This window comes from Curcuma longa, chromosome 6, assembly GCF_044706935.1.
Source record: "Curcuma longa cultivar G26 ecotype Majalengka, Jawa Barat chromosome 6, ITB_CL_G26_1.1, whole genome shotgun sequence".
NCBI lineage: Eukaryota > Viridiplantae > Streptophyta > Magnoliopsida > Zingiberales > Zingiberaceae > Curcuma > Curcuma longa.
In genome coordinates, this window is record NC_133866.1 from 682,286 (window position 1) to 695,536 (window position 13,251).

At 44.0% G+C, this 13,251-nt stretch overlaps 1 pseudogene; it reads right to left on the minus strand.

The window, feature by feature from the left end:
* Positions 1-10,889: 10,889 nt before the first annotated feature.
* LOC141831065 (uncharacterized) lies at positions 10,890-13,035 on the minus strand (annotated as a pseudogene).
* Between the last annotated feature and the right edge of the window lie 216 nt (positions 13,036-13,251).

A 13,251-nucleotide genomic window follows, 5' to 3' on the forward strand; every position in this document is an offset into this window, starting at 1 on the left:
AAAATTTCGACAGCATCTCCCCAGTAACTATGACAATTCCCCTGAATACATGCATAGATACACGACCACATGCGGCCAAAAATAGGACTACACGTCTAATAAACACACACAAGCTACAATCAGATATGAAATAAGGCCTACACGGCCACACAACAACTATCACATGCATACTAACCAACATAATCAAATTTTACGTAATGGAAACATCGTAAATCCAACAAAATGAATAACCATAACACAAATCCAACACAACTACAGAAATATGATAAATACAAACCACAACTACGGTTCAAACCACGAATACATGTCCTCAGAATACAAAACATAGCCGAAAACAACTATAAATCATACACAACCACTATCTAAACCTCCTGTAGTGAGATGGAAGCAGTCGGCCAATCTTCAAGCTCCAAATAACCTATCTGCTACCTGGGGAGAACACAGAACAACCTCAGGGTCTGGGTAGTGAGCATTAGATGCTCAGTGGGTACAGAAAAGAAGTGCATGTAAGATAAACCAGTAGGAATAACAAGAATGCAACATCTAGAATGAGTAAGTACAAAAGAGGTAACCACTAATCAACAGATAATAGGTATCAACAGATAGCATGAATCATGGGTTTGGAGGCCATTTGAAGTGCTTTAGAGGCCAACATGGCTGAGCCAATGGTGGCACAGCTCGGTCGTGCCCCATCATCCGGGCAAGTTTTGAAGTACAAGCCTTGCCTCACAAGTCCAGGCCGTGCCTCACCCTTCCCAGGCCGTGTCTCACCTTTCCAAGGTCGTGCCTCATAAGTCCAGGTTGTGCCTCACGAGACATGGTCATGCCTCACCTTGCCAAGGCCGTGCCTCACCTTTCCAGGGTCCAAACATGGTCATGCCTCATTTGGACAGTTTTACAAACCAAAAGTAAAATGGTCATAACTTTTAGCTTGGATAGAACCACGGGCCATGCCACCTACCAAAATGAAGATAACTTCAATATCTACAACTTTGCTTTAGGGTATGCTGAAGGATTCCTTCTCTAGGCCATGATAAAAGGCATGGTTGTGCCTCTTTCATAGAATGCTTCCTACTCTGGGCCGTGCCTATAATGCATGGTCGTGCCTCTTCTACAGAAGGGTTCCCTCTCTAGGCCGTGCCTACAAGGGTTCTCTTCAAACGCAAGTCCGACCTCAAGCTCCGATCTCGGCATCTCGTGCTGACCTTTTCAGATGCAAGTCCAACCTCGAGCTCCAGTCTCGACATCTCGTGCCGACCTCTTCAGATGCAAGTCCGACCTCGAGCTCTGGTCTCGGCATCTCGTGCCGACCTCTTCAGACGCAAGTCTAACCTCGAGCTCCAATCTCAGAATCTCGTGCCAACCTCTTCAGACATAAGTTCGACCTCGAGCTCCAATCTCAGCATGCCTCCGACATCACATATCGACCTCTTCAGACTCAAGTCCGACCTTGAGCTTTGATCTCGGCACATCTCCAACATCATGTGCCAAACCTTAAGCATTACTTAATCCCAGGATATGGTCAGCCAACGCAATCATAAGAACACAAGACTATTTCTTTAAAAAAAATAGAAAAATATTTCCAAAGGATAAGAACTGACAAAATCCTCTTAAACTAGAACAAGTATCTTGGAATATTTCTTAAAATATATGTTAATATTTCAAAAATCAACTACTATTAAAAGAGGGTCCATACCTATGGGCACAGGTACCCACACATCAATCCAAATTTCTCCAAGCCTTTAAACTCTTCCTCACGCAAAACCCTAACTTGAGCATCAGAGTGACTTATCATGATCCACCTCTGGCATCATTCTATCTCTCATTTTGAGTGTTTTTCAGGTTCTTCATCTTTCTCAACAGCTATCTTCAAAGAGCGTGCACATCAGCAATTCATGAACTGGTGTATGGACCATCCACGGTGTATTGGCGAGAAAAAATTAGCACCGTCTGTGGGAACACTGAGCTAAGACGTTGAGATGGTTAACACTAAAAGAATTATTGGTGAGCATGACTCTGTCGAGGAAAAAAGTTACGGTGATAAGATAGTGGTCATGCCTAAAAAGATTAACGAGCTAGTATCTCAAACAATGATCAAGGTATTGCAGCAACATTCATTGTTACCTCCTTCAGGAATTCCTTTGCCTTCCCTGGAAGATCTTTCCCCCTATAGAAGACTGCTAGTGCCATTGGAAGGTGGCATGCCCATTGTGAACTCTCTTAACAAAGGGGTAACTTTCCTGGAAGAAGATTCACATGAGTCAAGGGTTGAAATGCTCTTACCTGAACAACAATTATTGAGGAGGTAAGCATATCTCAAACACCTTTCTCTAGGAAGGTCTTGGAACAGGAATTGTCTCGGCACTTTTGGCAACCTCAACTGGGAGAATACACAGAATCATCAGATCTAGAGGATCATTTATATCGTTTCGAGAATGCTGTTTTACTGCATCAATATCCGGATGGAGTTAAATGCCGAGTTTTCTTAACCACCATGTCAGGCTTTACGCAGAGGTGGTTCAACCACCTTCCCATCTCCTCTATACATTCTTTTGTCGATTTTAAGACTGCTTTCCTTCACCAATTTGCCAGTAGTAAAAGGTATCTGAAGACACCATTAAAAATATTTACCATGAAGTAAAAACCTCAAGAAACTCTCAGAGAATATATCTAGTGATTTGACCGAGTCATTTGGGATATCCCTTCCACCCCCACAAAAGTATTAACTAATGCTTTCTCTCAAGGATTAACAGATGGAGAATTCTTCATATCTCTGATAAAGAAACCCCTTACCAATTATGTCAAGTTAATATTAGAAAGAGCCGAAAAGTATATACATTAAGAAGAAACACAGCTCGGTCGTCGAGATGATAGCTCGTTCACCTCTAGATCAGATAAGAAAATCTCCTAATCCACAACTCACAAAGGGACATCACGATTCAACTATATGCCTTCCCGAAACAGTTATGCCTTTTAGATTAAAAAATACAAGAGTCAGTTATCAGTGACTTATGGATAAAGTCTTCAAGAACCAAATAGGTCACAATATCAAGGTATACTATGTTTGCCTTACGATATGCCCGAAATACCGAGCCCCGAGCTCGCGATTTAGCCTTACGACAAACCTGGAAGACCAATCTCTGAGCTCGCAATTTTGCCTTATGACAAGCCTAAAACATCGAGCCCTGAGCTCCCGATTTTGCCTTACGATAGGCCTAGAGCATCGAGCCCCGAGCTTGCTATTTTTCCTTACAATAGGCCTGAAGCATCGAGCCCCGAACTCGCGATTTTACCTTATGATAGGTCGAGAGCACCGAGCCTCGAGCTCACAACTTTACCTTATGATAGACCTAGAGCACCAAGCCCCGAGCTCACAACTTTACCTTACCATAGGCCTAGAGCACTAAGCCCTGAGCTTGCGACTTTGCCTTATAACAGGCCTGGAGCATCGAGCCCCAAGCTCGCGACTTTGCCTTACGACAGATCTGCAGCACCAAACCTCAAGCTTGCAACTTAGCCTTATGACAAGCCCAGATCATCAAGCCCCGAGCTTATGATCTTGTCTTACATTAAACCGAGAACGCTGATTTCTAGACTTAAGAAGACCGAGGCGTCTTGCTTATGACTTTGAGCTGGCTTAGTTTGGTTCACAAATTAAGTGCATCAATAAGTCTCCAGATTGTGCTTCAGGTATGTAGTATACAGTAACAAACTAAAATGTAGATGATGTTTTTTATTTTGTATGTTTTTTATTCTTTCCGTGATAAGAGAATTTTTAGTTTAAGCATCACTAAGAAAGGATTTGGTATAAGACTTATACATAGAACGAGTGTCACTTTAGAAGTCGGCATTTTAGGACAAAATAAACAAAATTAGCCTTCATTAAAATATAAAAAAGCAATACAGTAGGAGAAACAATTAGCAACTTAAGATGATAACTAGGCTAGTCCTGTTTTTCAAAGGCAAGCAGACTGTCCCAAACTTTCTAATGATCTAAGAAGCTTAAATCTGAAGCCTTAGGTATTAGTTTGGACTGTAAAAACTCGGGGAGGGCACAGAAAACTCGGGGCTGACTCCCCTCTGGCATGGCCAGAAAAGGCTGGTGCTCTGGACAGGAGGCACGACCATGTCTGGTAGGCACGACCACACCAAGCAGGGCCTCTATTTCTGGGACACGGTCGTGCCTGGTGGGCACGGCCTGAAACTGATGGTGTTCTGATTCTGAGGCATGGTCGTGCCTGGTGGCACGACCTGGAGAGGAAAAGTGCTGGTGGAGGGCACGGTCGTGCCTAGTAGGCACGACCCTTTCTTGGCTTGTATTGTTCTCCTTTATTCCACCTTGTTTTGCACCGATTTCCATCCTACAAATACAAAAGTATGAGAGCAGACCTCCGAACTAGGAAATAGAGAAAATGTGCCTAATGCATGAATAAGGGATGCGATAAATATAGAGTATCAACATGAAAATGCATAAAGATGTCTAATAAAAGCAGTAAAAAATATATGCATACCCTACACACATCAATTACCCTTCTGATATTTTTGTAATCGCTAACTCCCTTTCATAGCAAGAGAGTTATTTAGTTGATTGCCCAACATAAACGGTCAACTGATTGTGAGCCTTGGAGTAACAGTCTGTGGCTGTCAATCAAGTAAAACACCCATGTATTTTTCATTGTGTTTTTATTCTCCGCTACATTTACAACTCTATGTTGGTGTAAGAAGCACTAGATCCTTCCTAGGATTTTGATGTTTAACAATATACCTAAGTCTGGTCAGTTTGACCAAGGGTTGATCCAAATAGGACTTGATGTTTGGATGTGTGGAAGTGAGTGAAGTCTAGCCAGATGACTAGCGAGAAGTCCTTGTCGGGTAGACTAGACAGTGGAAGTCCTGATCTGGATGATCGGGCAAGGGAAGTCCTAGTAAGTAAAGCTAGGCAAGGGAAAGTCATAGTTGTAGGCTAGGCAAAGGGAAGTTCTGATTTGGAGGATCAGGCGGAAGTCTTGGCAGAGTCGAAGCACCAGGTGAAGTCTGGGTTGGTCTGGAGGACCGAATCGCAGCAGAAATCTGGGCTGGTCTGGAGGACCGAGTCGCAGCAGAAGTCTGGGCCGATTTGGAGGATCGAGTCGCAGCAGAAGTCTGGACTGGTCAAAGAGGACCGAGCCACAACACAAATCCTAGGGGCTAAGGACAGAGCCGAACAAAAGTCCAACAAGTCAGGAGGACTTGGTTGGCAAAGGTAAATTCTCCTGAGTGAAGTGGGTAAGGGCGCGTTCCCGGAGTGGAATGGTAGGCGTCAGACTAATCTAGGATTTCGGTTGAAATATGAAGTTAGACTCACAAAATAAGGGTAGGATATGTTGCTTTGTTTGCATGCTTATCTTGCAGGAATCATGATGCAGGGGCAACACATAAGGAGTCCGACTTCAACAGGTCATAATTTTTGACTCGGGATTCAGAACGAGGCATGGTCAGATGCGTTTCGAAGCCCTTTCAGAGATCTACAAAAAGTGTCTTGGAGTCGACTCAATTGTAGCTTGAGTTGACTCGAGTGGAGTCTAGAGTTGACTCAGATGCACTCGAGTCGACTCAGACAGTGGATAACGAGCAGAAAGAAGATTTATCTACCACGTCGACTGGAGTCGACTCAGATCAGCACTGTAGTCGACTCAGGAGCAGTATAAAAGGAGGTGAACATGCACAAACAAGGATATTCAAGCCAAAAACTTCCCTCCTCATCTAGTAGTGGTTTGGAACGCGAGCGAGACCAAGTTCTTGCAACCGAGGAAGATCCAAAAGGAGTGCGCGGTGCTCAGGACTTCCAGATTGGCAACAAGAGTTTGATTTCCTTATTATTGTATTTACTTTCAGTATTTTATTGTTGCTATAATTTACAGACTGTAAGACGAGTTTCTCCACCTTCGAACGATATTTGGAAAGGAGACCACTAGTGGACGGGCACCTCCCGCACATAGGCCTTGGACGTACTAACCTTGGGAGGTTAGGAACCAAGTAAATTCACGTGTCCCTGTGTTTAATTCTGATTCCGCTGCTTAGTATTCTGATAAAAATGAATGAATTTGAAAAGCCACAACGTGCTATTCACCCCCTCTAGCGTGTTCCAGCGATCCTACACTCTAATTGCAAGAATTCACGGGCGATTTTATAAAATTCGAAAATGTTACCGATAGCCCTATTCACCCTCCTCTAGCGCTCTCAACTATCCTACAATTGGTATTAGAGCGAGAGGTGCTCGAACACAGTGCAATCACTGGTCAAGCAAGTTTTTCATATTTTTTCATATTTTTTTGATTTATTCTATTTTTCTCCCACACTACTAATCCAAGACCAAGTCTTGGTATATTTTGATGTTTATTTGTGTGCAAGAGTTAATGGCCCATCAAGAAGGATTTAGCACCACAAGGCCACCTCTATTCTTTAAGGAGGACTTCATCTACTGGAAAGGTAGAATGGAGTATCATGTCAAGACATAAGTGGACATGTGGATCCTCATACAAACGAGATTCACAATCCCAACTGATAATGACGGCCTTCTTCAATCTTGCGACAAATGGGATGCGGCCACCAAGAAGAAAATTGAAGCTGACGTAAAAGCAACCCAAACACTACAATGCGGGTTAACCAAAGAAGAACTGAACAGAGTTGGACCATCCATCAGTGTCAAAGATCTATGGGACAAACTTGTAGAACTACATGAAGGAACATTAGACATGAAGGTTAGCAAATGGGATCTCCTCATCAACAAACTCTATAATATTAAGATGATGGAAGGAGAGTCAGCAAGTGGATTGCACGCACGAATTTAAGATTTGTTGAATGGGCTGCACATGATTAGACAACCCATTGAAAATTGGGATGTCATAAGGTACGCACTGAAAGCGTTCCCTAGGAACACTTTGTGGGCATCTATGGTGGATGCTTACAAGGTCTCCAGGGACCTTTCAAAAATCAAACTCGATGAGTTAGTTTCTGAGTTCGAATTGCATGAACAAACTAATGCCATAACGGAAGAGAAAGGTATAGATCTTATTGCAGGACCAACCAAGGAGAAAAGGTCTAGAAAGCAAGCAAAAGAAGAATCTGATGAATCATCAGAGTCAGAAAATAACGATGAATTCACAACCGAACTAGTTAACCTAGTTCGAAAGATGTTGAGGAAAAAGCGAGGACTGAAAAGATCAAAAGTAAAGAAGGTGGTACAAAAGGCCAACTCCAACAAACCTTTTATAAACAAGACAAAGCTTACTTGATATGGATGCAAGGAAAAAGGTCATTTCAGATCTGAATGTCCTAACCAGAAGAAGGAGCGCAAATCCAAGAAGAAGGCGCTCAAAGCAACGTGGGATGAATCTTGATCAGAGGAATCAGAAGAAGAACCAACCACAAGTTCCTTGCTCTTCCAGCTCAAGAGAACCAAACTAGAACAGACAGCGAGTCAGATAGCGATTCAAGCTCAAGCCACAGACTTGCATCTATTTCAAAAGGACCCACAACCACTGTAAGCATAGATAGATTTTATTCAATTATTTAAAGTTTATCAAAAAAGCTAGCTAAGTCTGATGCTAAAGTTGAATCACTCCAAGAGGAGGTAGCATTCTTTAAGGAGAAAGTCAACTCCATATCGCCAACTGAAACTGTTCAAGTTGGAAACTCAACTCAAATAAAACTTGAGGAAGAGAACTCCAAATTGAAACTTGACAATCTGAAAAGATTACTGAAATAATTCACTTCAAGCTCTAAGTATCTTAACATGATTCTTAGAACTCAAAGGGATGGATACAACCGATCTGGACTTGGACACAAAGCTAAGCACAGAGCAAATATGACATTACTAAATCGACCCAAGAAACCAAGAGTCCAAGCATGAGTTTCCATGTCCAAACTGACTAATCCAGTTGGATCGAACCAATAATGGGTCCCCAAGAATCAAATACATTATTTGATCAATTTCAATAGGGGTCATGATCTAGGGGGACCTAAAACCTTGTATGTTAAATGAAACTGCTTGCATTAATTATTTTTATTTTTTGCTTAAGAACAACCTAGGTTAGGTAAGGACTTAAATTTGGTTAACACTTGCCCAACATAGTACCAGGGTGGGGCGAGATGATATTACGTTCGGAAAACTTAGTTTAGGTAGGCAAGTGGGGTAAGGAGTACCTAACTTGGTCTGCTTAGCTTAGTGGATCTAACCGAAGCTACCTCGCTATATCTTAAACTAGTTAGACCAAGGTTTATTGCTAGATTAGCTAAATATGTAATTTCTTGAACTAGTTTTGTCTTAGAAAGTGGTCATTGTTCCGATAACCAAGAAGGCCCCTATGCCTTTCCACCGCCTGTAAGCTGATTTTTGAAATATATGTTTAGTAAGTCAAAAAGTTAAACTTGAATCTAACCCAAGGTTAATCAAATACTAGATAACAATAACTCAATCCCTTAATAAAGATAAAATTGAAAAATCATCTCACACAACTCATAGGATGTGACGTCCTCAGAGACTGTCGTCTGAAAATTTTCGACAGCATCTCCCCTATAACAATTCAACTTTCCATGCGCCCCGGGAGACGACTGTCCGATAAATTTCGGCAGCATCTCCCTTGTAACAATTTACTTTCCCTGAATACAAACATAATAAGACCTACACGGCCATAATCCACATATATATATATATAAATTGTAAAACAGAAACTCTATTAAGGTAATAAAGTCCACAACTGACAACTATCAACATGCACCACTAAACCAAACACCTATACGAAAATTCACAGTAAATAAAATAGTTTCTGACACGATATGACATAAAACGACTCCTGACACAATAGACTCCAAAAATGTAAGCAAAATGACTTAAGCAAATTTCAACTCGACGCGGGACTAGCAGCACGGCTCTCCAGACAGACATCAACCTGAAATATATGTAAAATCAACGGAGTGAGTTCAACGAACTCAGCGGGTAGCTAGCAGATATGTATAAATAAGCTATTTACCAGTACTAATCATGATTGTACAGAAATAAATACAGAACCGAACTACTGAATAGCTGTGCATACCAGAATCATATAATAACACAATGGTATAAATCCTGCAACATAGGTAAGATCAAAAGCCCAAAATGCATAAGGTATCCTGTAGGTGCATGTCAATATAAGCAATAATTAAATGCAATCCAATAACAATGCAATCCATACAATATGCACAAGGAGCCTGTGAGTACACCTATCCTCCTACCCCAAGGCCTGGGGGAGCAACGCTCTCATCTCCTCGTCGAAATGCGAAGGAGGGATCCGGTAATGCTACCACGCTATGGCACTGCTACCTCTGGTGCGGCCGAGCGGAGCCCTGATGCTACCACGCTAGTGTGCAGATCCATAACTAGCGACGGGCTCAGACTATACAGGAGCCGATGATCGCTAGTATGCAAATCCTGGAGCGAATGGTGCAGACTACCAAGGAGCCGATGATAAAAGTATGCAAATCCTGGAGCGACGGGCTCAGACTATAAAGGAGCCGATGATCGCTAGTATGCAAACATGTAGATATAAAGCAAAATAAATTAATACTACTAGTCATAGCAAACTATACACATCAAACGACATATCTAAATAGATGAGTCGAGATACCCGCCTTCCGAAAGTAGTCAGTGTCCAAAAAGAAAATCTCCGATCCGTCCAAAGGTCCGGTGGCAAGTCAATGTCCTGTAATTAGAATAAATGACTTTTCTAAATACGATGATATGTATATACCCATAAGATAAAATTCTTAGTCCATTTTAATATTTGTTTAACCTCCTCTAAATTACTTAGCCCAAGTTAAACTAATCCATGACATTTAACTGAATCCAAATACAATATCATGGGAGCATATAACTGTTCCAGACCAATAAAGTAAATGCATGTATGCACCCTACAAACTTAGCTATACTTTGTTGACTAACAACAATTTAGATCCTAGATGTAAGAATAATGATAATATTGCATGCCAACATCATCATAAAACCATTTTGATTCTGACATCTAACAAATTCGGAAGCCTTCTCAATTTACAATATCAAATCCTTGAGTATAGCTCATAACCAGAATATCTTTCAAGCAATGCTTAAAATGATATACTTCAACGTGTGTAAACTCAAATACTTAATCCAAAACTGAAGCATCCAACAGTACTTCAACTTTAGCATACCACTTAACATTGCTCCATTAAAATATAACTGCTAAAATCTTTCTCCATCCAATTATCTCAACGCAGTGAAAACAACATGCTTCATACCTAGTGTGATTCCATCATAAACTCAGTAAGGATTTCATAATTTTTGACCCACTACAATTCATTCTTGGCAAAGAGGCTTCGATCCAAAATTTACATCGAACTAAGAAATTAGAAGCATCGGCAAAAATCGAATCCAGTAACAACCGAATCCAGCCACAACCTAACCTAGCAGCAACAAACCAGAGGGAAACAGGACCTCACCTCAGTCCTGTGGCTCAACGCGAAAGAGGCGGCGACTCTATTTCAGGAGACTCGAGCGCGGCGGCGGCGGGCTCCTAAGGCGGCGAACGGCGAGGGTTGCAAGCGACGGCGCCGATCAAAGAGAGTCGCCGAGAGGGGAAGGAGGCGCGGTAGCAATTTTCGAAGAGGAGAAGAAGAGGTGGCGGCTAGGGTTTAGAGAGGAGAGGAAGAGGAAGGCTTGTTTCCACCAGCGAGGAAGCTTCGGCTTGGCGGAAGGAGGAGACGAGGAGGGCGGCGTCGGCGGACGAGAGGGAAAGGCGCGTGTAAAAAGAGATTTTAACGGATTCCTAATGGGTTTAGGGTTTTAAACCCGAAACCCATTAATTTTTTTTTTTTTTTTACCGTATTTTACAATAAAGTCAAATCGTACCGTGAAAAACGGATCCGTCGGCTCGCTGCGCATCCTCTCTGGTAACCGTGTGGACCCGTCCAGTCTCTGGCAGGGGTGGGGGTGGTAGCGCTGTCCGAGGCTGCTGCGGCTGGATCTGAGTCTGCCACTGAGGTGGATAGTGCGGCGATGCTGGATACTGATCCAAAGGCTGATATGCAGACTGAGACTGATACTGTACTGGTGGCTGGGACTGCGTCTGATACTGAACCCATGGCTGGAGCTGCGACTGGTACTGAACCTGAGTCTGGTACTGAGGTCCCGCAACAGAGCTCTGTGACATCGCAGGGGTACGGTAGTGCTCCTGTCCGTGCATGCCATATGCAGCTACTACCGGGGGAGCTGTCCTTTGCTGGCGATATGAAGATTGGGCCTTCTGCCCCCCTCTCTGAGATCCTGTCTGTCCAAACTGTCCTCCCGGAATAGAAACCCCAGAAGACACGTGCTGAGCCTTCAGCGAACAATCACGGCTCATGTGTCCAGGCAGTTTGCAATAATAGCAAACTGACTGTCCCAAGGTGCAGGCTGATGTAACGTGATCCCTGGAACCACATTGAGTACAGTAAGTGTCACTGCCCGACTGCCTTTGATCCTGTCGAGAAAATCGGGAGCGTTCTGATGAAAATTGTCCTGACTTCTGGAGCTTACTCGGTGCCCCAGTAGCAATTTGACCTGAATCTCTACGACCGCCACGTTGCTGTCCTGTAGTCTGTGCTGAACTCTGAGCTGGTTGCTTACTTTTCTTCCTATCCCCAAATGCCCTCTGCTGTGCAGACTCTATCAGCAGTGCTCTATCCAAAGCTTCACGGTAGGAGGAAAGGCCAAATCTCGCTATCTTCACCTGAAGTTGTCCATCCAACCCCTGGACAAACTGAAGCATACGGGACCTGTCCTCAGCGACTAGCTCAGGACAAAATCTGGCTAGCCGATTAAAATCAGCATTGTATTCCATCATTGTGCGCCCTTTCTGTTGAAGACTCTGAAATTCCTGACGACGCGTCATCTGATATGATATTGGGAAGTACTGGCTCTCAAAGATCTCCCTAAATCTCGTCCATGTAGTGTGCTGCTCCCCGAGGATCGTACGTTGTGTGGCCCACCAGATCTTGGCCTCGTCCCGTAAGTGGAAGGCAGCCAACTCTACCTTCTCCCACTCGGAGCAAGCCGTATAGAAGAAGGTTCCTCCACCGTCTCTAACCAAGACTGAGCTGCCCTCGGATCCGTTCCCCCGCGGAATAGTGTGAAACGACTTTTCAGCTGCTCCGCTAATGCTGGAATCCGAGCTCGTGCCGCCAGATTTGTAGGGTGTGTAGGGTTCACCACCCGGACTGGCGGAACCAGAGGAGTGGGTACCATGGGTGGTACCGCTGGGAATCCAGAGGAGAGTACTGTAGGAGGTGCTGCTGGATAAGCCGGGGGAGGTACCTCTGGTGGTGCACCCGGATGTGTCAGAGCTAATACTGTCGCATAAATAGCGACAGGTACCGCAGGTGGCACTGTAGGATGAATTGTGGGGTGGAGCGACTGGAGTTGCTGCAGGTAGGGGTGCCTGGTAGGTAGTAATAGACACTACCTGTGGAGGTGCCGGGTATGCAGCAACAGGGGCTATTGGTGGGATATCAGGGTGTACGGCAGCAGGGGCTCCCTGATATGTAGTAGGCACCGCTGAAGGAGGTGCCTGGTATGCAGAAGGCACCGCTGGCGGTGGTGCTGGATATGCAGCAGCAGAGACTGTCGGTGGAGGTACAAGGTATGCAACGGCAGGGGCTGTTGGTGGTACCTCAGGAGTATACAGCAGCAGGGGCTGCCTGGTATACCATAGGCACCGCAGAAGGAGGTACCCCTTGTGGGACAGTACACACTACCGGAGGGGGTACCTCTGGTGCTATATGGGTTGCTGCAGGGAGTATTGTGGGGTCCGCTACTGGGTTTGAAGAAGAGACCCCCGGAGACTGAGAGCCCAAGGCGCCCGTAACACCATGAGAAGTCTGTCCCTGAGTGACAGGCTCAACCTCAGTAGGCCCCTCTCGTGGCTCGGCCATCAGAGACTCTAACGTCCTCTTATGTGGTCGTCCTACACCACGTCTCTGCGTAGTAGCCCGTTTTCCACGCGTCATATCTGAAACATTATTACCAAAGGTATAAAATTGCTAGATAAACCATTTTACCTATTGCCATCTGGAGATGCCCTATCGCCGCTAGTCCCAAAACATGATCCTTATCATAATAACGACTTCCAAAATAAAAATCCGAACACAAACACCGAAATACATTGCATACCTTTTTTTTATACCATAAATTAGTATCAGATAAACTTCGAAATATCACGACAA